The sequence below is a fragment of the Carassius gibelio genome, chromosome A15 (assembly GCF_023724105.1).
Source record: "Carassius gibelio isolate Cgi1373 ecotype wild population from Czech Republic chromosome A15, carGib1.2-hapl.c, whole genome shotgun sequence".
NCBI lineage: Eukaryota > Metazoa > Chordata > Actinopteri > Cypriniformes > Cyprinidae > Carassius > Carassius gibelio.
Window position 1 is genome coordinate 10,464,705 of NC_068385.1, and position 22,369 is coordinate 10,487,073.

At 37.6% G+C, this 22,369-nt stretch overlaps 1 pseudogene; it reads left to right on the top strand.

Annotated features, from left to right (window-relative positions):
• The window catches only part of LOC128028846 (Fanconi anemia group J protein-like), a 44,165-nt pseudogene extending 25,779 nt beyond the window's left edge, over positions 1–18,386 (top strand).
• Positions 18,387–22,369: the final 3,983 nt, after the last annotated feature.

Here is a 22,369-nt window from a genome sequence, read left to right on the forward strand (position 1 = left end):
CCAGACACTTTTCAACACTCTTGCTTGATCCAAATCTGTCCACTTCAAGGGACCATGTGTATGTGTGTCTGCTCTGGCTATTTGTTCCCATGACACCAATTGTGCAATACCACCCTCAGGCCCCTCAACAATATCATTCATAACTCATACAAATAGACACACAAGCCCTTTATGGTTCTAAAGGTGTGGTTTTGCAGCTTCCATCCCGTCTCATTTGGACCGTGTTAACCACATTGTTCCATGTTTTCTGGCATGACCTAATGACAAGAAGGGCTAAACAGCTGAGAGGGCCTGCGTATTAAATGTGGGCTAGGAAAGGTGAAAATATCTTGTGGAAACGCAGGATGCTTTTAAAGCAGATTAAGATAAGGGCCATTAGAACTGATGTCGTCAAGCTGTCTGTGTGAAGATGTATCTAAGCTGGCGCCTGGGGCTTGAGGTGGAAAAAGAGGGGTTGGTGGATGTATCTGTACAGCTTGCATCCTCTCAAAGTCAAAGTGCGTAGGCCATTAGCTTCCAAGGCCTCTCAGCATATTGGCTTAAGTCTCAGCAGTATCAGTAAAGGAACTATAGCACATGTGAGTCAAGTGATTTCTATTGCAGAGATACACACTGTGTTATAGAAATAAATAATCTAATGTTTATACAGTACAGACCAAAAGTTTGGACACACCTTCTCATTCAAAGAGTTTTCTTTATTTTCGTGACTATGAAAATTGTAGAGTCACACTGAAGGCATCAAAGGCTATTTGAGCAAGAAGGAGAGTGATGGGGTGCTGCGCCAGATGACCTGGCCTCCACAGTCACCGGACCTGAAACTAATCGAGATGGTTTAGGGGTGAGCTGGACCGCAGACAGAAGGCAAAAGGGCCAACAAGTGCTAAGCATCTCTCGGGGAACTCCTTCAAGACTGTTGGAAGACCATTTCAGGTGACTAACTCTTGAAGCTCATCAAGAGAATGCCAAGAGTGTGCAAAGCAGTAATCAAAGCAAAAGGTGGCTACTTTGAAGAACCTACAATATGACATATTTTCAGTTGTTTCACACTTTTTTTGTTATGTATATAATTCCATATATAATTCCACATGTGTTAATTCATAGTTTTGATGCCTTCAGTGTGAATCTTCAATTTTCATAGTCATGAAAATAAAGAAAACTCTTTGAATGAGAAGGTGTGTCCAAACTTTTGGTCTGTACTGTATATATATATATACACTATATACTGTATATACATCATAATTTAAAGTTTAAAAAATAGATATTTTGAAATAAATGGTAGATACATTAGTTGAATCCCATCACTAAAGTTTTTATTTATTTATTTATTTAAGTGTACTTATTATCTGGAGGAAGTGGGATTGCTTTGCTTGTACTCTGTCCATTGAACACTTAGTTTCAGTTGTGTATCAAAGCAAATGTTTAGGTACTGTGCTGTCGCACCACTGTAAAGTGTGTAACTCTTTCTTTAAGCTGTCCATTAGTGAGGCAAGCCCTTATTCCAGCTATAGCTCTTGACTAGATAACAACAGATCTATACTTCAACAGATCTTTTTCCTTATCTGTGGACTTCAGTTCTCACTGTTGGCCTCACACTAATGGCCTGCTCCGTGTCAGCGCTGAAGAGTGTGGGTGCTTGCAGGCAGGTGGCAGGGGCTCCACTCTGGTCCTTGGCGTGATCATCGTCACTGATATTTGACAGCTGAATTATTTACAGCAGCTACACATCTTCTCCTGCCACCAACAGGGCCCTATGTTTCATTTATGCCACCCTACAACCAAGTGTGTCCATTATTTAGAAGCCTTTTGCAAAGAAAAAAAAAACTCAATGTGTTGCCACATGACAGAATGGCGTCAAGGTTGGAGGAAAATAGATAAAGAGCAGAGTAGGTGGCAGGAAAATGAGAGCGAGAGAGAGAGAGAATGCACAGAGTTGTGCCTCAGTGTCACCTCGCCACAATGTCCCCTCAGAGAACTGCATCCGGTCGACTTAATCTAGCATGGTGACACAAGCTGAGTGATGCATATATTTAGTCGACTAACAACAATGAATTATTCATCTTTTGTTGTGCCTGCAGATTTTCGCTGGATAGTCTTCAATCCACTTTGTTTTATCAACAGCTTCTCTAAATGTTAACCCGTTCTTGTGCAGACATCTCTGAGGTGTGAGCCTCGTCTCTTTACTGTCAAGGGGAGCAACGTTTATATGTACACCAACAGTCTGATTATTTTCAATAGTTAGAGTAAGATTCTCTCAGATTAAGATGGTTATTTCATCAACCTCACTGACATGCCGCTTTCCCTAATTTTGTTTATTAGCTAAGAATTATGGCTGTTTATACCCCTCTTGTTACTTTTGAATTTTAATAGTGAATGTTGCATTTTCAAAACATGTTCTGCTAAAATAGATTTTCAAGATATTTCTGCTAAAATATTTATTCAGCTAGATATTTTAAATTATGTTATTTTTTAAATATTGATATTTTTGGAGACATTTGTACATTGTACATCTAAGCATTCCATTTAACATGAGACATAAGTTTATGCATCCTATGTTTTTTTTAAATAAATATTTTAATTATTATTTATTTTTATTTATTTATTTGTACTTTTAATCACCAATGTTAGGACTCTCTAATTTTATGAAAAATGGTGTGAATTTGTGTGTAGAGATAGACAGAATTTATATTGGGGGATTAGGTGGTGAATACAAGGGGAGATGGAAACATAAAAATAAAATACTGCATATTATAATTAGGGCTGGGTATCGATTCAGATGTCCCGATTCAATTTCAATTCTCAAGCTCTCAATTCGATTTTCAATTTCAGTGAATAGTTCTAATACAAATGCTTTTGATATTTCTAAAAAATGAACCATAAATATCAGTTTACAAATGGTTTTAAATTAAAAATAAATTTAGAACCACAGGCCTGTATTTTAAACCAATAAATGTTTTTATTTTTATTTTTTGTATAGGGTCTTTTTTTAAACAATAATAGGGCCCTATAAAATGTTCTTCTTATTTTTTTCTGGTAAACAGAGAAAGGAATAAAAAATTAATTTAATTTATCCTAATCAAATGAAAATTAAAACCTGTTATTTTTTGGCAAACAAAGTGCAGCACATCAGAGGTTTACTGTTAAAGTTAAAAAAACGAAAACAAATGTGATTATTCCTTTAGAAATAAAGATTTATTATTACTATGCATTAGCAGTAAGTATTAAGACTGCTTAATAGCAATATATTCTGATGTTGCTTAACGTTAAACTATACTTTTATTTTGACGGGATGCTGTGAGGAACTTGCAGCCGCTGTGTATGTGATATGACAGTAGTTTTCTCAAATGAAATGGTAAAATGCTAATGAAGTGACTCTCAGAGCAGCTGGAGATGATATTCGTGCATTCATATCATCATAGTGAGACAGCAGAAGCTGAAAACACAGCGAGCATTGTCCGTGCTTTAGTATGTGTGTAAGTTACGTTTGTAAACAAAATCGTGCGTTCGAATCATGTGTATGGCTCTGTCCTTGGTTTTCATCCACAGTATCTCAGCCATAGTCTCAGCCTCAGACATCACACCCACAGAGTGTTGGCTAAACGTCTGATGAATATTGGACACAAAAGTGGAAACACTTTAGGATTGTCAAAGTCGCCATTGGATTGGTTGAATTATACAGGATATCTGTGAGACGTGTCGCGTTCTTTAACCTTCCTCCTGGAAACAAAGATACCGTGTCGCCAAATCCCCTCATGAAAGAAGTTAGCCGTCGTGTTTAAAACTGTGATGACGAGCGCTTATCAGGATCAACTAAACGCTGGATTTTCAAAAGTATGTGAAATATTTAAAGTTTGCAGCATAGAATCTTTTTGAGTTTTTACACACCAGTCTGTTATTGTGGCGACATTTCCACGCCTCGAAACATGATGATGAACGAAAAGAACTGTGATTGGTTTTTGGACATGTCGGTCAAACGGCTTATGGGCGGGCCTTGGCCAATGAAAGCTGCCATGAATTCCAGACCTTCGGTGTCATGATAAGCATTGAATGCATGACAGGCTTTCCGTTGTAACATCGTGCAAGGTAAATAAGGGTGATATCTAGTGGAGAAGAGTAATAAGATTCACGTTACTCAGATCTTTTGACTTTTTGATGAAAAGATTGATTCGTGGCTTTTGAGAATTTTTACTGAATCAGTGTCATTAAAAAAAAAAAAAAAAAGATAAATCGAAATATCGATATTATCATTTGTTGGAGCTTATTTGGTACTAGTGCATATATGTCGTTTTTGCGTATGCCATCTATTTGATGGCACTGTCACTGACCTCAGAGAGGGATGGTGTAGGGTCACTTCTGCCATGTTTGTGCACCTGAGCATCAGCCAAGTGTGAAGATTGACATTTTCATTCTGCTGTCTCCTGGTCCAGGCCCTGTGGAAACAGCGCTGCTCTTGTCAGATAATGCCTATGAATTAGGTATGAAGGCCATGTGCTCATCTCCACCACCCCCACAAACTCATATTCCTTGTCCAAACATCTTAAAACACAAGTGCACACTTGCAGTGGTTAATTTCATTTGGCAACACTGGATGCTGTCCATTTATTCCATCATTGCTTTTGTTTTGTTTTTATAGATCAAATGTGAGGTGTTATCAGTTGTTTTGCATACATGAAAATGTTTAATCTAAGTTTAATTAATTTGTAATAAAAATTCAAATACCAGGTAAATATTCTATTCAGAATTGAATTGAGAATTCCCTAGCCACTTCCATCACCTCCTCCTGGGGGATCCTAAGGTGTTCCCAGGCCAACCAAGGGATATAATCCCTCCAGAGTGCCCTGGGTTGTCATGTAACTTTTTATTTATTTATTTAATTTTTTTAACTAAAAATGCAAATTGTCAAGACCAAGTTTAAATGTTAGCTAAAACCTTGTTTGCAAGCTTTTAATACTTGTGATAAGTTGGATGGATGGATAATTACTGTAGGTACGATAGATACTAGTGATACGTAGGGATGCATCGGTCGACCGGCCATAAATCGGAACCAGCCGGTTTTTACTTAAAATACGCGATTGGCAATCGGCCGGTTTTTGGTCTTTTTTTGGCCGATTTTCACGGAAGTGCACCCGAGTGCACAGACTACATTGTAATCGGGCAGCCGTTCAGTACTGGAAGTGCAGAGCTACACGTCTGAGGCACAGATAGCAGGAAACGAACAGCCGACTGCACAAAATGGGAGTCCCTTTCCTGCTCACTGAAGCTGCGTGAGCGTACTGTACCTTTCCTCGGCCTACACAAGCGGAGACAGTGAAGTGATGTTCAGCACAACTTCTCGCGTGTTGGATGAGAAATGAAACGGACTAAACTGTGACAAAACTGAAATATTTTTTGTTTTGTTTTTGTTTTTGTAAAGTAGAACTTGCATACACGTTTGAAAAGCCAGAAGTAAGGTCAGTTCTGTTTAGGATGATTATTTTTATTTGACCTTAAAATTACATCGACTTAATTTTATTTAAAAATCACCTGCTGTAGCACACTGGAAAAAAGTGTTGCATTCATCCAATTAAAAATTTGGGTAATGATGGACATCTATATTTTTAAACTTGAGACACTAGTTATTTATTTTTCATTGGCTCAAGTAAAAAAAATATAGATGTGAATCATTACCCTATTTTTTTTTATTTTTTAATAGGGCTTGGGCGTCGTGACGTCATTACTTGGCGTGGCCGCCACGTTGACTGCATCCTTTACTGCCACTCGGACTACTGTGCAGTGTTTAGACATACTCCCTCTCATCCTTGTGTCTTAATTTGCTTAATTAAAAATCTATTTTAACCATTTTCAACCGTTGCTCTATTGTGGGGTGTAATAGCGCAACACATAATCGCCATGGGGAAAATAAAATGAGAATGGATTAACTTTACACAGCTTTCCTGCTTGGAGGCGCAACTACATAGACCATAACATCTGAATATTAATGTATATAGTTTAAGTCGACATTGAAAATAAGAGAAAATTTATCGAGTTACTCATCCAAAATACGGGAAATTTCAACATTCATCTTTTTGTTACTATCCCTCTGCTGACAGCAAAAATCTGTACTATAAAACTGCTGCATTAACTAACGTTAAGCGATTTGTGAAGCTAGGTCTAACGTGACTTTAGTTACAGATTGGCGTGAAATCGTGCTCTCACAACAACCACGCTATCTTAAAAAACCCAACATCATGCTAAGGTTGCTTTCAAGTAAGAAAAACGATGCTTTAAAAACATCTGTTTCGCTGGAAGGACAAGGAGTAGCAACAGGACAACAACACAGAGACTTGACAGTTTCGATTGAAGAGCTAACGGGATATTTTACAGGAAAATACTAAAACGGGAAGACAGCGGGGAAAGAGCTCAAATACGTGAGAACCCCAGAAAAAATGTGAGGGTTGACAGCTACTAACTACACTTTTGAAACACATTGTTAAAAGTCCATGTGTGAATGGTTGTTAGCACTAACGGTTACTAAACTAGCAGCTAGGTAACGTTAGAGTGCAGCTTACCGGATTACTGTATACTGTTTGCCGCTGTTCCAGGGTTCTATGATTTGCAACTCCTGAACCCATCCATTTGTGAACTGGACATGAGACTTCAATGACTTGTAGCTTCGGAACTATTCTGAAGTGTAGGCGATCACAAAACAAACAAGGTAGCCGAAGATATCTGTAATGCAAAAGTGCGACAACAAGTCTCCGTCGGTACTCCACTATTTGTTGGGAATTTCATATGGATCCAAACTGTTAATAGTGCCGATTTGGTCCAAATACTGGTCTCTGGCATCCCTATTTAGCGTATCCCTATAAATCCCACAACCTTTTCGTGATTTTGACATCTTTTTTTCTTTCTCCAAACTCTGTTCTTCTCGTTCAACTTGCTGTATGTTTACATTCGCGAAGCTGGCAACATGGCCGCCACGTCCCAGAATGCAACTCGGCGCCCAAGCCCTATTGGATGAATGAAACACATTTCATCTTTGTTTTATTCGCACCAACATTATTTTATTTTAACATTTTGGAATAATCTATTTATATAGCATACTTTTATTTATTCTCACTGGTAAAGAGTTTTTTTTTTTCTTTATTTTAAACCAAATTTAAAATCTAAAATACTGAATGCTGATTAAGAAACATCTTATTGAATGTGTGCTGATTGTGTTGTTTGGATTGTAGAACTATGCAGTTATTGCCTTTAATTTCACATGGCTACAGTTAATCTTTTAATTTAAGGGCAGTTCTATGTAGTTTCAACCCAAGTCAAATACAAAAGCTAAATGCTGATGTCTGTACCATCTATTTTTGTATTGAATGTAGGCTACTTACTGTGCAGTTACTGCCTTTAATTTCAGATGGTTATGGTTATTGTTTTCAATAGCCAAAAGCCAGTTTGGCCTATTAAATACCAAATAAACATCTTGTTTATGCACACTTACTTTCTTTCTTGTTTGTTGCTTAAAGATAAAAAATAGAAGAAAAAATATCGGAAATTGAAAAATCATGAAAAATCATGATCGTGCATTCCTCGTGATACGATAGATATAAGTGATGCGATAGGGAGGTAGGGAGATACTATAGATAAGATAGATACTATGGATAAATGGGTATAGAAAATTGTATTTAGTGTATAAATTGCATCATATTTAACATCTGAATAAACTTTGTTCATCTTCCTCTGGTCAATTTAATTCAAATTCCATCTCCAAGTAAAAGAAGCCAATTTTTAAATTCAAAACTTGAAAAATATGAAGGCTGTAATTAGTCTGTATAATTAAACAACTGGTGATACTCTTGAGTTTCTACCTTACCTCTGACTGGCTCATCTTTTGATTATTATTTTTTTTAACTACAGCTCTAGTCTGTCAAGATGAGGGATGTGGAAAATGTGCCTGTAATGAAATGACTGCAAAGAAGCAGACATAGAGTGATGTTTACTCACAGTGTCTGTGAGATAAAAGCATTAGGACCATTACCCTTTGAGCCAAGGGACTCCAGTGGCACTGTATTGTATTTCACCCGCTTTTATAAATTACAACTCTGGGAATATCAACAAGCTTATACAAGGAGTCTTAGAGCTTTCATGTGCCCTTGTCTTTTTACTATCAGCATTTTACTATCAGGTCATCATCAGGTTACACTTCAGACCTATCACAAATTAATATAGGGGTGCAGGATAAATATCGGCCAATAATTAATGAAATAGAGAGCGTTTACTACACAAAGCCATTGTTAACTGACAAGCTGCGCAAATCCACGGTCATTATTAGGGTGGATTTGTGTAGTAACCATTGCTCTATGTGAAATCATGCACGTGTTGGAATTTACGGCTGATTAGAGAACCAGATTTACTGACAAGCATTAATTATTGACTGATATTTATCATGCACCCCTAAATTAATAACTTTGACCCTTAAGGTATTGCAAGATGCAAAATAGTACTTCCAAACCCATCAGTGGTATTTATCAAAAAAGACCATCCAAGTCTCCAAGTTTTCCTCCTTTTTCTTGTTGTTATGAACTCTTCCTCAGAAATCTGAAGTAACAGAAATTTCCTCCAAGTACAGGGTGTATAATGTGGGCATTCTACTGAAAGAGTGCATTCATAATTCATATTTTATTCATATTGGATTTGGAGCAAATGAGGGACAATTAGTTTGCTGTAGTCTTTGAAACAGTGACGTTTATGAGTTGATGTTGCATCTTCAGCACAAGTGTCATGTTTTATTTAAGATAAGTGGCTTGTTTGTTCCTATAAGCACAGACCTGATGAAACATTGTGCATGCACTCCAGTCACATCAGTGTGTAAAATAGTTTTCATGGTGCAGAAGTCTCAGCCACCTCAGGTGATTTAAAGGGATCATATGATGCGATTCTGAAATCTGAATTTTCCTTTCTCCTTGGAGTGTTACAAGCTCTTGGTGAATAAAGAAGATCAGTGAAGTTGCAAACACCAAAGGCTCAAATCCAAAGGGATATTCTTTATAAAATTTAACACTCGTCCACTCCCCCCTGAAGCAGCTCGTTCTAACACGGCCCCACATATCTACCTCAGTATGTGGGAATATTTGCATAACGCCACCCAGATGTTCACACAAAGAAAGAAGGCATACTTTTTGTTCTCGTTGTAGTATTGTTGTTGCCGCCGCCGCCATGTCGTATAGACGCTGTGTGTTTCACTGTGAAAGTGAAACTACTTTTTTTGGCCTTCCAAAAGAGTACGATATCCGCTTCATCATGCCTGGGGCTGATTCGTGCTAGTGGCTAAAAAATTCATCAACTTTGCACTGTGGATCGGCGAATCGACTTTCACCAGGGACAAAGTGGCATCCAGCCTGGGGTCGTCACATGTAGTTGCTGCTCTTTCGTAGAATCCGCCTGCCATTCAAGCTGGTCGCGGCTCACTCTAGACCATGGCTCACTCTAGGCGTCCGGCCTCTGCAAACTCAAGGCCGCGGTGTGTGACCCTGTTTCATTGAGAAAGCGAAACTACTTGGCTTTTGCCTTCCAAAAACATTATGAAATTATGTTTATATCACATTTACACTGGGTTTTATGTTTTTGTCTCATCGTTCTGGCCGGACAGGGCGTAACATTTCCATCACAGGGTTGAGGCATTCGGCTAATCACAATGCATTGGATAGCTGGCCAATCACAGCACACCTCGCTTTTCAGAGAAATGATTTTGTGAAAATCGATGCGTTTCAGAAGGTGGGGCATAGAGGAGAAACAATAATGTACAGAATGTGGAAAATAATGTGTTTTTTAACCTTAATCCGCATAAACATATTTCATTACACCAACTACATTAAATAATGTTCTTTTTAGTAGCATCATATGACCCCTTTTATAGTGCAGTAATTTTGGTGAATTTAATGTCTTCTTGGTAAAGGTGGGACGTGCTTAGGTTTTCTGTCTTCCAAACAACAAAAGTGTAAAGATCCTAATACTGAGCCCTGAGGCACTCCTTATGTTATTTTTTATCTGAATGAAGCCACAAATTCCTGTAGTCATGAGAAGTTTTTTGCTGATCACAAGCAGAACTTTTGTTGAACACATTTCCAAGCCAGTGAAGATTTGCTTGGATTGTAAAGGCATGCCTATTCAAGAGGAAAATGCGTACAGCAGAGACAAGAGTTGCTCCCTGTGTGGTTGAGCTTTTAGATCACTGTTCCCCCTTTGGGAGTCACTGACATTTTTGCACTAACAATAGCACTCTAACAGGGATTTTTATTATGAACAGTCTGAACTTGCAGTTTATTTGCTCTCAGTAATGGGAACTAGAGAGAAGGCAAAAGAGAATCCTGTGTTGCTGTGATGTTTCGTTCTGAGGCATTTAGAGTGCAGTGTAATCTGGCTGAGCAGTGTATTCCATTACTCATCTAAAAAAATAATTTAAAGTCCAAACCAGCAGTGTTTACAGTGCAAACAGGAGGTTTGTATTTATTAAACTAAGAAATTACTGGGCAACCCATAGTTCATACATTCCTCTTCAACTGAGTCTTGTTTTGTTAATGGGGGCCACATGAATATTGCAGTTTTTAATCGGACATTTACATTCTATAATTTTGTTTTCATTATGTTTGGTATTAAAATCGTCCCTGTTTACCCTTGTAGCTCACTGCTATTAATATTCTACACTAATTATACTAATGTGTTGCATCAGAACAGAAATGTAAAAAACAATGGTGTCCCAGTGAACTAACTTGCATATTATTATAGACTTAATATTATATCCTAACAATTTTTACTAAATGTATACTACATAATAAAAATATCAGATTGTCTTTTATTTATTTTTTTTTTCAAATAATAGTTTATGGTCAGTTTTTGTTTTCTATAAGATGTTAGATAAACTGAGCGACCGCTGGATAAACACAGGTCTGTGGGACAAGCTTGAGGATTAGAAAACTGTGATCACTGAGCCACGTGGTGGTGGCAAGAGTGATTTTGATGAGTTGCTGCAGACATACTACAAGGCCATCAGAGGAATAGCTGCCAACAGTGAAAACAGAGGTCAGTATTGATTCATTCCTAATGCCGTGTTTAAATATGTTGTCTGTGTGATGATAATGAATTATTTTCCCAGATGGAGCGTTGCTGGTTGCTGTTTGCAGACGGAAGGTTAGAGAGGGATTAGACTTCACTGATGATAATGCCAGAGCAGTGGTCACTATAAGTATCCCATTCCCCAATATCAAAGATTTGCAGGTAACGGTCTTCAAAAACGATATCACATTTATAATTGCATATACTGAATGTGGCATGTCTGTGAAGTTTCTCATTCGTAATTGATCTCATGGATGAGCCATGTTCAAATTAATCAAAAATAGATTTAATTAGTGGAATTCTGTAATAACATGGCATATTATTTACATTATTTCCAATCCCATAACTTTGATAATGTCACTATAATGACTTGAAAAGTGTATTGCTTTAGTAGTTGTTCTAGTCAACTGGATGTGATATTTGTGGTTTAAGATGATTCAACACCATTTAAGTGGCTTCATGAGCTGTGAACTGAATTTAGATATTCCCATTAGAGAGTAACTTTGCTAGACTCTCCTAATCTTTTTATAAACTGATTGAAAACTTTCACTTTTCTTCATCCTCATTTTAATCCTGAAGTATAATTTGTCCTCTCATATGTGTTCATGTCTTAAAAAAGTTACTTTGTAGGCAGAACATTAGTTCCCACCTTGCTGTGATCCGTAAATGAATTCAATAGTGATTTTCTGTGTTTTGCCTGTCCTTAGCAGATAGACCTGACCTTTAAGCTTCCCCCTCCGTCTACCTTGCTGTCAGAGTATGTTGAGGCTTTCCTAACTGGGTCTGTCACCGTGGGGACATGTACAGATGATTGACACTTCCGAGCCCTTCACCTTCGTGGAAGCCGTTGGCGTGGTTGTACCCTAACCTCTGAGGAAGGCCTTTGATTTTTTTTCACTTCTGCTTCAGTGGAGGCCGATTGAGTTTGCCATTTTATTTGAGTTTTGGAGGCTTCTGAGGTAGGTTTTAATCTTGTGGCTTGTTGCGGACAAGCAATGAGTTGATGTGCCAGAGAGGGTGAAGAGCAAGGAGGCAGGGGTTTTCTACTGCACCTGGCCAACCGTGATCCTCCTCGTTTCAAATGCCACATGTAGTGGTGGACAGCACTCAAATGTGTCTGTTTGTTGACCTCAATTTCCCCTCTGATACCATCCCCCATCTACATAAGTGATGATTTGTATCATTTGCCTAGTGTAGGTTTTAAAACTAGAAGGAGTTTTGGCGTATTCATTCTTATCCCAAACAGATTAAAAGTTTCTGGAGCCATTGCTACTTTTTTAAGATTATTTTTGCCATTTTTCGCCTTTATTAGGAAAGGACAGTATTTCAGACAGGAAGCGTGGTGGGAGAGGAGGGGGGATTAGAACGTGAAAGGTCCGCGAACTGGGACTCTAATTAGGGATGCCTGGAGAGCTATACAGCACTATATGTTGGCCCGCTGCACACGAGGCTGTTGGCGCCAAATTTTTCAGCTGGGTAATAAGTCTATCTGCAGATCATCTTCTTCAAAGCATCTTTTTCAGTTTCTGTACTTTTTGCAGGGTACCCACAGTAATGATTGCCAGGCCTGAAAAAGTCAAATATTGTTGAAATGTTTATTGTGAATTTATCTTTTCATTAATTTAATGTGAGATATTATTAGAATAGAATTTAAAAATAACTGTTTTCTGTTTATTTTTTACAATGTAATTTATTCCTGTGATGGCAGAGCTTAATTATTTTAATTTTATTATTGAGTGTAATTTTATTAAATAATTTTATATTTTACAGTAATAATAATAAAATTAATAAAATAAATTATTATAGTTCACCCAACCAAAAAAAGACAATTCTGTCATAATTTACTCACATGGTCCAAAAAAGTATATGTAATACATTTTATATAAAAAAAATTCTTGCTGAACCTACTTTTTGTAACCTCTGTTCGATGCTTTGCACAAAAATGACTTTAAATGATCTTTTCAGAGTAATTTCTCCTAATTTGATGTGCGATTAATTAGATTAATTAATCACCACATCATGTAATTAATTAGAATATAAATAGTATTCACTTACCAGCATTACTTTCAGAACATGCTTGAATTCATTGACTTGTGACTCTGACTGTCTAGTCAGAGTAGAGGTCCTGTTGTGTGGATGCCTGCACAGTCTTTCCAAATAGACATAAAAGCTATTAAAATGCCTCTAAAATGAGAGTATCGCTTTTATTAGTTCGTTATTGTGAGCAAGATCAAAGGTGAACTTTTAACAATCTAAGGCATTATCCAGTAAGCCGATGGTGCACACATAAAAATAGCCTCTGGTGAACATAAAAACTGTAAGGAACGTTTTATTTCGCTAAGAAAAATAATCTCCGATTTAAAAGGCACTAAAAGGGCTATTCCAGCTGATGCCGTGTCTCGATGCCTAATGAACAGCTTGTGTGAGACGATGGAAAGTGTATTAAATTGTTAAGGTTTGTGTGGAATGTTGTGTCTCGCCTCTCTTTGATTGTCCTTTTAATTGCGGAGCAGAGGACTCTTAGTGTGACCAGCTCTGCTGTTTCCTAACACGGACAGACAGCAGGCTACAAGATCTCGGTGACAGGCACGACGGCCGCAGCGTTTCGCTCTGCTGCAATGCATGCCTCTTGGTCAAATGTCTGTTTTTAAGGATGAACAGGTAAAGAGGTTGAAGCTGATGTGAGAGTGGGCTATCTCCTGACATTTTACGTAATCCCTTCCAGCTTGCGGTTTCTTGCACATTGAAGAGATTTGGCTTGTAGCGGGAATTGGCTTTTTCACATATGCAAGCTGTCATGTCGGATTGAGTGTTGACGTGGTACCAGGAGGTGAAGGGCCTTGATAGTGAAATAGACTCTGATTGGATTTATATGACAGTCCGCCTCGGGGTAGCGGCCTTTATTTGACAACAGGATCTCTATCCAGATGCTTTTAACCCTTCCACTGGGTTAGAGATTGAGATGCATCAGATGGCATCAGATGGCGGATTCAGTCATGCTTAAGTGTTTACTCTTCAGTTCAGCCCCATGTGTATGCCAACGTGTCCATGTGTTTCTAAATATTCCTGATTAAGGTGTGTGAGAACATCGTGGATGATGCAGAGCTGATGTGTACAAGAGACAAGCCTTACCTGCAACGGTCATGCCCTAGTACAGGTTGTGGCATCTGAAAACACAGTACCTGTCACAAATAGTTAAGGCTTTCACTGTGCTGTCCCATCCGACAGGATTTGAACTTTTCACTTGTCAATTCAGAAAGGTTAGCGTTAAAACCGTGAGGGCAGTGGGTGAAAATTGATGGATGCCTCCCTGGCATTTTTATGGCAAAGCAGATGCCTATTGTCTGGTGGCCTCTTTCTTCCGCCTCTCTGCAATGGATCAGCGGATGTGGGCAGGCGAGTATGAAAGCACTTCAGGCCTAGGGTGTCATCTTCAGGGGAGCTTTGCCCTCTGCAGATCACCGCTCACCAGCCTACCTTCTGCCAGTGTCAATCTAATTAGTTCTGTATGAGTGGCACGATGGTGGTGCAGCTGCCCCACTCCCAGGTGTGGCCTGTGGGGTCTTCTGATTAATGTAAAGTTAGTGAATATTAATACTGTCTACTGAGTTTAGAAAAGAATCTTTATATGTACAAGAAGAAAATGATCAATGCCTCAGGATTGGCTCTAAACCAGCAACCTTCCAGTTACAAGACCTGTAAACTCACCACTACTCACTACTTAACCAATGATATACTGCTTGTTTATTTTGCTCAGGCTTGGAATCGGTTCATCAAAAGTTCCACAGGGTTTCCATGGTCCTGGAAAACCCTGCAAATATAAACTAAGGAAGTTTAAAATGGTGTTTTCCAGGTCAATAAATGAATAGAATAGAAAAAGAAAAGTCAGGGAAATGTCTATGCTTATACTACCATTGAAAAGGTTTGAGTCAGATTTTATGTTTTTAAAATGACTCTCTTATGCACACCAAGGATGCATGTATTTAATCAAAACTGCAGGAAAAAACAATATTGTGAACTATTTGAATTAAAAATAGTATGATTTTTTTTTTATATATAAATTTATATATATATGTATACATATGTAATGTATTCTAGTGATGGGAAAGCTGAATTTTCAGCAGACATTTCTCCAGTCTCATTTGTGTCACATGATCCTTCAGAAACAATGAAACATTTATTATTATCAATGTTGAAGAAAGTTGTGCTGCTTAATATTTTTGCTGAAACTGTTATACCTGAAATTCTGTTTAATGTTTTTATAGGAGCTATTTTGGTCCAAGTCATTGTTTCTTTTGCATTGCAGGTCGAACTGAAGATGAAGTACAATGACAAGCATGCCAAGACACGAGGGCTTCTGCCTGGTGGCCGCTGGTACGAGATTCATACCGGGCATTATACCAGGCACTCGGAAGGTGAGAGCTACATGAAATTCAGAAATTCAGTTGATATTTATGCAATTGCTTGATATTTAAGACCAATTTGTAGTAACAATACAGTATGTTTGTTTTCCTAACAGGTGTATACGGCATCGAAATGACTGGGGGGCACTCATACTGGTAGGTGACCGGTTTAGGACGAACCCAAACAGATATATCATGGGTAAATGACAAATGGTCTAAAAGTGCTAAAAATTTATGGGTTTGTCCCATTATTTCACCCAGTTGTAGTTCTATTTCTGTATCACTAGATGGAGATAATTACCCGTTTTGAAATTTTAGACTGTGGGCTGTGGCCGGATAATGTGTACATAAGGTCTTGCTCTTTTACATGTAACAGTGATGGGTTGAAAACCTTCATTACTTGAAAATCTACACTTATTGACAGTACTGTGGTAGAGTGTTATGAAAATAGTGGTCAAGTAGAGTGGTTAAATGTATGTCAAACGCTGCTGTCCTCTTCTCTCAGGCCTCTCAAAGTGGGTGCGTCAGCTAGTGAGGCACCATGACACCTTCACTGGCGCCATGCAGTCCCTGGAGTTCTTTTCTCAATGCCAGCTGGGGGCAGTAGAGACCTTCGAAGAGACACAGTCTCAGGCTGCCCCTCAAAACCCCAGCCCCTCCACTGCTACCTCACCGTCTCCTGAGATAATAACCCCCGACAAGCCATCTGACTCGCCACTAGCACAGCCAAAACTACACACCGAGGTGCAGGCGGCCAACTCCTAGAGCAGGTCTTCTGAATCAGGTATATGGCTTGTGTGGATACAAAATAATAATTGTATTTGTTTAACATTCTCAATTGTGTCCTGAAGGAAATCATCTGGTGATGGTGAACAACTGTTGGGCGAATGGTTTCCTGCGTCAATCCATTAAAGTAACTTCTGTGAAATTTTATTATTTCTGTCTTTTATAATGAGACCCTCTTGGATAAGTTACTTCATGCTCTTCATGTAATTTAAAGGAAATGTTCACCCAAGAAAATGAAAATTGATTTAATTACCCTCATTACATTGGAAACAAACATATCTTTTTTCTGTTAAACAAAAAAAGAGAAACAAGATTATATGGTTTTATAAGATTAACTTTGTATATAAGTGCATGAGTTATAAGGACTATTTATTTTTTATTTATTTACATTATTACTAATTTTTTTTTATTTTATCTTGGAGCTTGACAGGCCAAACATTACCATTCAAAAGCTTGGAGTCTTTAAGATTTTTTAAACATTGATGCTCTGTGTTTAGCCAGGATTCATTAAATTTAATCAAAAGTGAAAGTAAATACTTTTGTAATGTTCAAATATATATGAATATAAATATATACATCATTTGGAATGTACATTTATCAAAGGAAAGTTTTCGCAAATATAATAAGCCGCACAACTGTTTGCAACATTGCTTATAATAAGAAATGTTTATTTTCTATTAAAATATATGCCTTGGGGAGGAAAAGAGATGAGCTCTTACAAACTATAAACATTGTATGGTAGTCTGTGTAAACTAGTGGCCCAATACATTCTTCAACATTTCTCCCTTTAGTTTAAAAATCAGATTTATTTAAAACAATGTGAGGTTGAGTAAAGGATGACAGAATTTATTTTGGGGTCAGCTATTTCTTTGACATTGTGTGTACCTTTAGATAAAACCATCTGGTAAGTGAACATGCGTTTATGTGGCATGTACATGTATGTATGTGTGCTGTACACACTCTTCACTCCTCATTGCCCCTGTCAGACTGTGTGGCCCCCGACTGACTGAACAGCATTGGGATGAGCAGATGTCTGACTGTTGCTTTTAATGCAATCCTTTGACCTTTGTTTGTGTTAGATTGAGCGTGAGTATTTGTGCACACTTGAGAACAAATCAGGGACTCCACTCTTTCAGATATATAAACCATATTGTAGACCCAAATCTAAAGTCCATGCACAGTTATCCTAGAGACTCTGTGCTCCAACAATCAATCAAAGCTTACCCTTAAACGTGTTTTGTCTGACGGGCAATGCTGACTGTATTGTTTTAGCCAAAGCATACGTTTGAGCTAGTATACACACCCAAGAGTTTTGTATAAATGTCACTCAGATGTCTTTGTGTATGTCTGTTTGAACAGGTGACCAAAAGAATATACAGCATCCATCTGAACCAAGCAGAGAATGTGTTGTCCAAAGAACGCCATGATCTACAAGCCACCTCTTCACCTCCACTCCAGTCAGTAGCCAATTCAGGATTCTTATTTTTCAATCTGAGCCGGATGAGAAGTCAGTGAACAACAAGCAGGTTCAGAAGGAAGTTATTCCTGTGCTTCCTGTGGCACCAAAGCACCAAATAAATGGTGCTCCTGACCTCAGAACACCAGCAGAATGGACCAGGAAGATCTTGAAGAGGATGAACAAAGTATCTTCTACAGCCCTGAGCTGTTTGAAGGAGATGAGGAGGAGAAGGATGAGACTATGGAGGTGAAGAAATCTCCTCCAGAAGTCAACCATCCTCTCGCTAATAGCACAGCCAGTGTTCTTTTGGAGGGTCTGTTTGGTTCAGAGCAGGGCAAGAAGACATTGTCTGAAGACCATGTGAGCAGCGCTGTCCCATCCAACACATTGTTACAGGGTAGTACACATACCCTCAACCAGCCAAACGTGCATCATTACAATTGATGACTGATGATGTTTAGCTTTGTTATAAAGAAAAAAAAAGATTGAATATATGCAAGTCCTTTTTTTTTTGTCTTATTTGGTGTAATAATGAAAATTTTATCCTATTCCCAAAAGCAAACAAATGGCTACTGTCTTTAATATGCTCCCAAGTATATGTGTATCTTTTAGTAGAATTATTAAAATAAGTGACAAGCACGTCCTCCTCTCTGCAATGTGATGTCTTCATTTATTTTAATGAGATGTACTGTAATGTGGGGGTTGAAAACTGGAAGGAGGTGCAAGGAGGGGTTTACATGGCTAATTTCTCTCAGCTGAGAGGGTCTGCATTTATACAGTGTTTGTTCCACATACATTCACAGCTTAATGATCATAATGCATTTATAGATATTATTTTTGAAAGGTGTGGTACTGGCAGAAATATTCAAATAGTCTTACTGTGAGAAGAATGAAAATGGACTTTAAAATGTCATCACTCTCATTATGTTCCAAGGAGAACATATTACACTATTTTTTTTTTCTTTCTCTGAGACTTCGCAGAGGGGGGTGGGGGGGGGCAGTAGCAAATTAACCGCCATTAGCCTGACAAGATTTGTCTCGTTAGAGGGACTTAAATGGCAACAATTGGGGGCCAATAAATAAATTTTATTAAAACCCATCCCTCCTCATCTGCCAGGCAGGCAGTTCGTTATTATAATTGCATGGAGGGCTGAGACCGGCCCATTAGTATCAATATGAATGAGGATGCTAAGGCGTGAGAATGTGTGTAGTTCAAGACATCCTAATAAGCTGTCTGCAGCCATGCATAACTGCAAAACAGTTCGACTCTTCCCCAGCTAGCCATTTAATAAACAGATGCAATTAATTGAATTAAACTAATTCACCCCTGGTCTCTCTCTACAATCAGTTAAAAGTTTTTTAATAAGAGCAGTGCTGTGCAAGAAAGCTCTTTCCACTGCGATAAACATTATTCTATTCAGGCATTATGATTTTCTCAAAGCTCTTTCTGAAGCTCTTTTTTAAGTCATTTTTTAAAAGTAGGCTACATTTTGTAAGCTGTTTGCTTTAGTCTAACAAGACCACATTCAAGTGTGACACCCTTAGTGTCCCATTGATGTGTGGTCTTTGCTGCTACTTTTGCAAGCCGTCATTATCCTATGTATCCCGTGTAGATCAGTCCTGTCCACCTGACAGAAGGGCAGATGGGCCATGATTATGCTTTCAGACTGCCAAATGATTTAATTTTCTGCCCAAATTACTCAAGTAGGCCTGTTAAAGATTTCCATTAAATTAATGAACTTTTATTTAACTATTTTATTTCCAAATTAAGTAATCAGAGTTTGTACTGTTTCGGAATACAAACTTCATATTTGTGGTAGAATAATGGACAAGTTTGATTTTCCTTTTGAATTCTTAGTGATGAGGTTCTTTGTCAGTGAGAGGAAATCCTGACCACACATACTCTCTGAAAGATATACCTTTTTGTTATTTGTGTTTTGCTGACACCCAGTCAATATTAGGCCAGCACTTATTTTAGGTGAGAGCGCATAGATGAGTGCACACCGTCGGTTTCTTTCTTTCTCAGGTTTTTGTGCATACTGTACACAAATTTCCACATTGTTTGTGTACAATGCCATATGGAATGAAAAGAAATCCTTATTGATTGGAGGTCCTTGAGCTTTAATTAAATCAGAACCAGACTGGTACTTAGACGTGTAAAAGAAGCCTAGGAAAGGTACTTGAAAAACAAGTTGAAAATATAATGACATGTTTTATGTTGTTTGTTTGTATCTTACAAATTAAACCTGCTGTAACACTAAGGACAGTCTATTAGAGATCTTGACCAATAATGGAAAATAAATCAGTTTATTATTCTATGAAATATTGATCAAAGTCATACTAGAAGGGCTTACTGGTCTGTTGTTGTTAGGCTATTATACATTGCACCCCTACATATGAACATAAGTTTATTGATCCATAAAGTCTGCAGTGGGTGAGTAATCATAACTTTTCAATGCGTCTGGTGTGTCTGAACTCCAATTACCCATCAACTGAGGACAATATTTTATAGCATCAAAACACTTTTTTTTTTTTTTTACACTTTTCATACACTACTGTTCAAAGGTTTGTGGTCATTCATATATATTTATTTAAAGATTTTAAAAAAAAAATATAAAAAGGTAACCATGAAGACATTTTACAAAAGATTTTAAATGTATTTCTTTTGAAATTTCTATTTATTAAAGAGTCCTGACAATGATGCATCTCTGATTTCTGGAGGATCATGTTTTCACTGCTAAAAATTTTAATCTGCCATCACAGGAATAAATTACATTTTACATTTTTTATTTTATATATATAAATATATTAAAATACAACTTTAAAGTTTGAAAACAATATATTTGTATATCTAAAAATTTGTGTACAGTTGCATTTAACAGTTATTGTATTAATTATTAATTTAAAGACTAAATGAGCTTTAAATGAGCATTAGACGAAGACAAAAGCTAATCTAAATGCAGAAATAGCTGATGATGCTGATAATTTGAGAAACTCACAATTGCTAATTTATCATGTTACCATATAGTTCAGACCTATTTTTAATTGTATTTTAATATATATATATTAAATAAAACTTCGAAATTGATTTCATATATATATATATATATATATATATATATATATATATATATATATATATATATATATATATATATATATATATATATACACACACACATACATGTGTGGAAAAGATGCTGCACATGTGGAAAATGTCCTGTAGCCATCTTTACATGGCTACAGCCCACCACCTGCTTTCATCTGCTGTCCGGTCATGCAAATCCTGCTGTTGTGGTACTGCTGGCCCATTTTTTTTTCTCCGTTCTTGGCCTTTTGTCTTTGACTCAGAGCAGAGCACAACAGCTCTCAAAGGTGATAGCATCAGTCGTTACCCCTCAACACTGTCCAAACTTTAACTCATAATGGGCAAAGACCCTGAGAGCACATTAAATAATTGCCTATTATTCACAGCCTGTAGGGAGCAGTTTGGTGGTTTTTAATGTGGAGAAGGAAGGTTGACAGACTCTGATCCCATTACGGAGGTTAATGTTATATTTGTAATTAAACTGGATCATTTTGTCCCATGAGAGGAAATTATCACGCTTCGCAGAGTACAAAATATGATCATTCAGTACAAAGCTTTTCACCTCACTGCTTTATGGATGAAACAAAAGAAAACATTGCTTCATCTATTTGTCAAATGACTAAGCCTTCTTTTACATTGTGTATTTAAATAATTTTTTTAATCACTTTTGAATATCTTGGTGGGGGCTTTAGGAATTTTAATATTACGATATATGTGGATGTTTTTGTGGAAGTTACAGAATCCAGACTGACTTAAAAGTCATCTGTACAAGATTTTTTATTTCCCCCATCCATCTTTGACTCCCACCTTGATCCATTCTTCAATATGAGCAGTGGACTTGGATATGAAAAGGTAAACACAACAAACAGGGAATGAACTTGTAGGTTTTACAATATATATGAGGCCATGTGTCCCCAAGGCATCACATTGCATGCCAAAGGAAGCTGTAAGCCAGAAGCTGTGATAGCATTGTTAGGGCTGTTAGGTGGGGTGATGTTGTTACTGCTTGTGTTTTGGGTTTGGGTGTGGCTTGTGGACTAGTGGTTGCCTAGTCACTGAATGTTTGTTGCTGTAGCAACAGTCTGCAACAGGCTTGATTGGCAGTGGGTTTTTTTTTTTTTCGGTTTTTTTTTTTTTTTTTTCATCTCCGAGGGGGATGCGACTAGGCAGGTGAGGTGTATAATGTAATGGATAGCTAATCCTCATTTTGGTTGATCTGTCTGTCATATTACCATCTTGTGCTGGCTTGGATGCCAGTTTTTACAGCTTAGAATCCGAATAAAAACGCTTATCGGCTGAAGAGGCTCTGTTAGAGGTTTAGACCTGTAATCTCTGGCAGTAATTGGCTCATGAGCTACCAACGGCAGTAAGAAACGGACAAAGAATACGTCTGATATGCCACTTGTGTTTGGTCTTTAAAACCTAAACAATTTAAATTATTTTAATGAAAGGTTATTTAAGTATAAGTAAGAGTTCTAATGTACAACAGTTTCATGTCATGTTCAAGTCTAGGGCTCTGAAGGCACTGTTGGCTAGTTTTGATCATCTTAG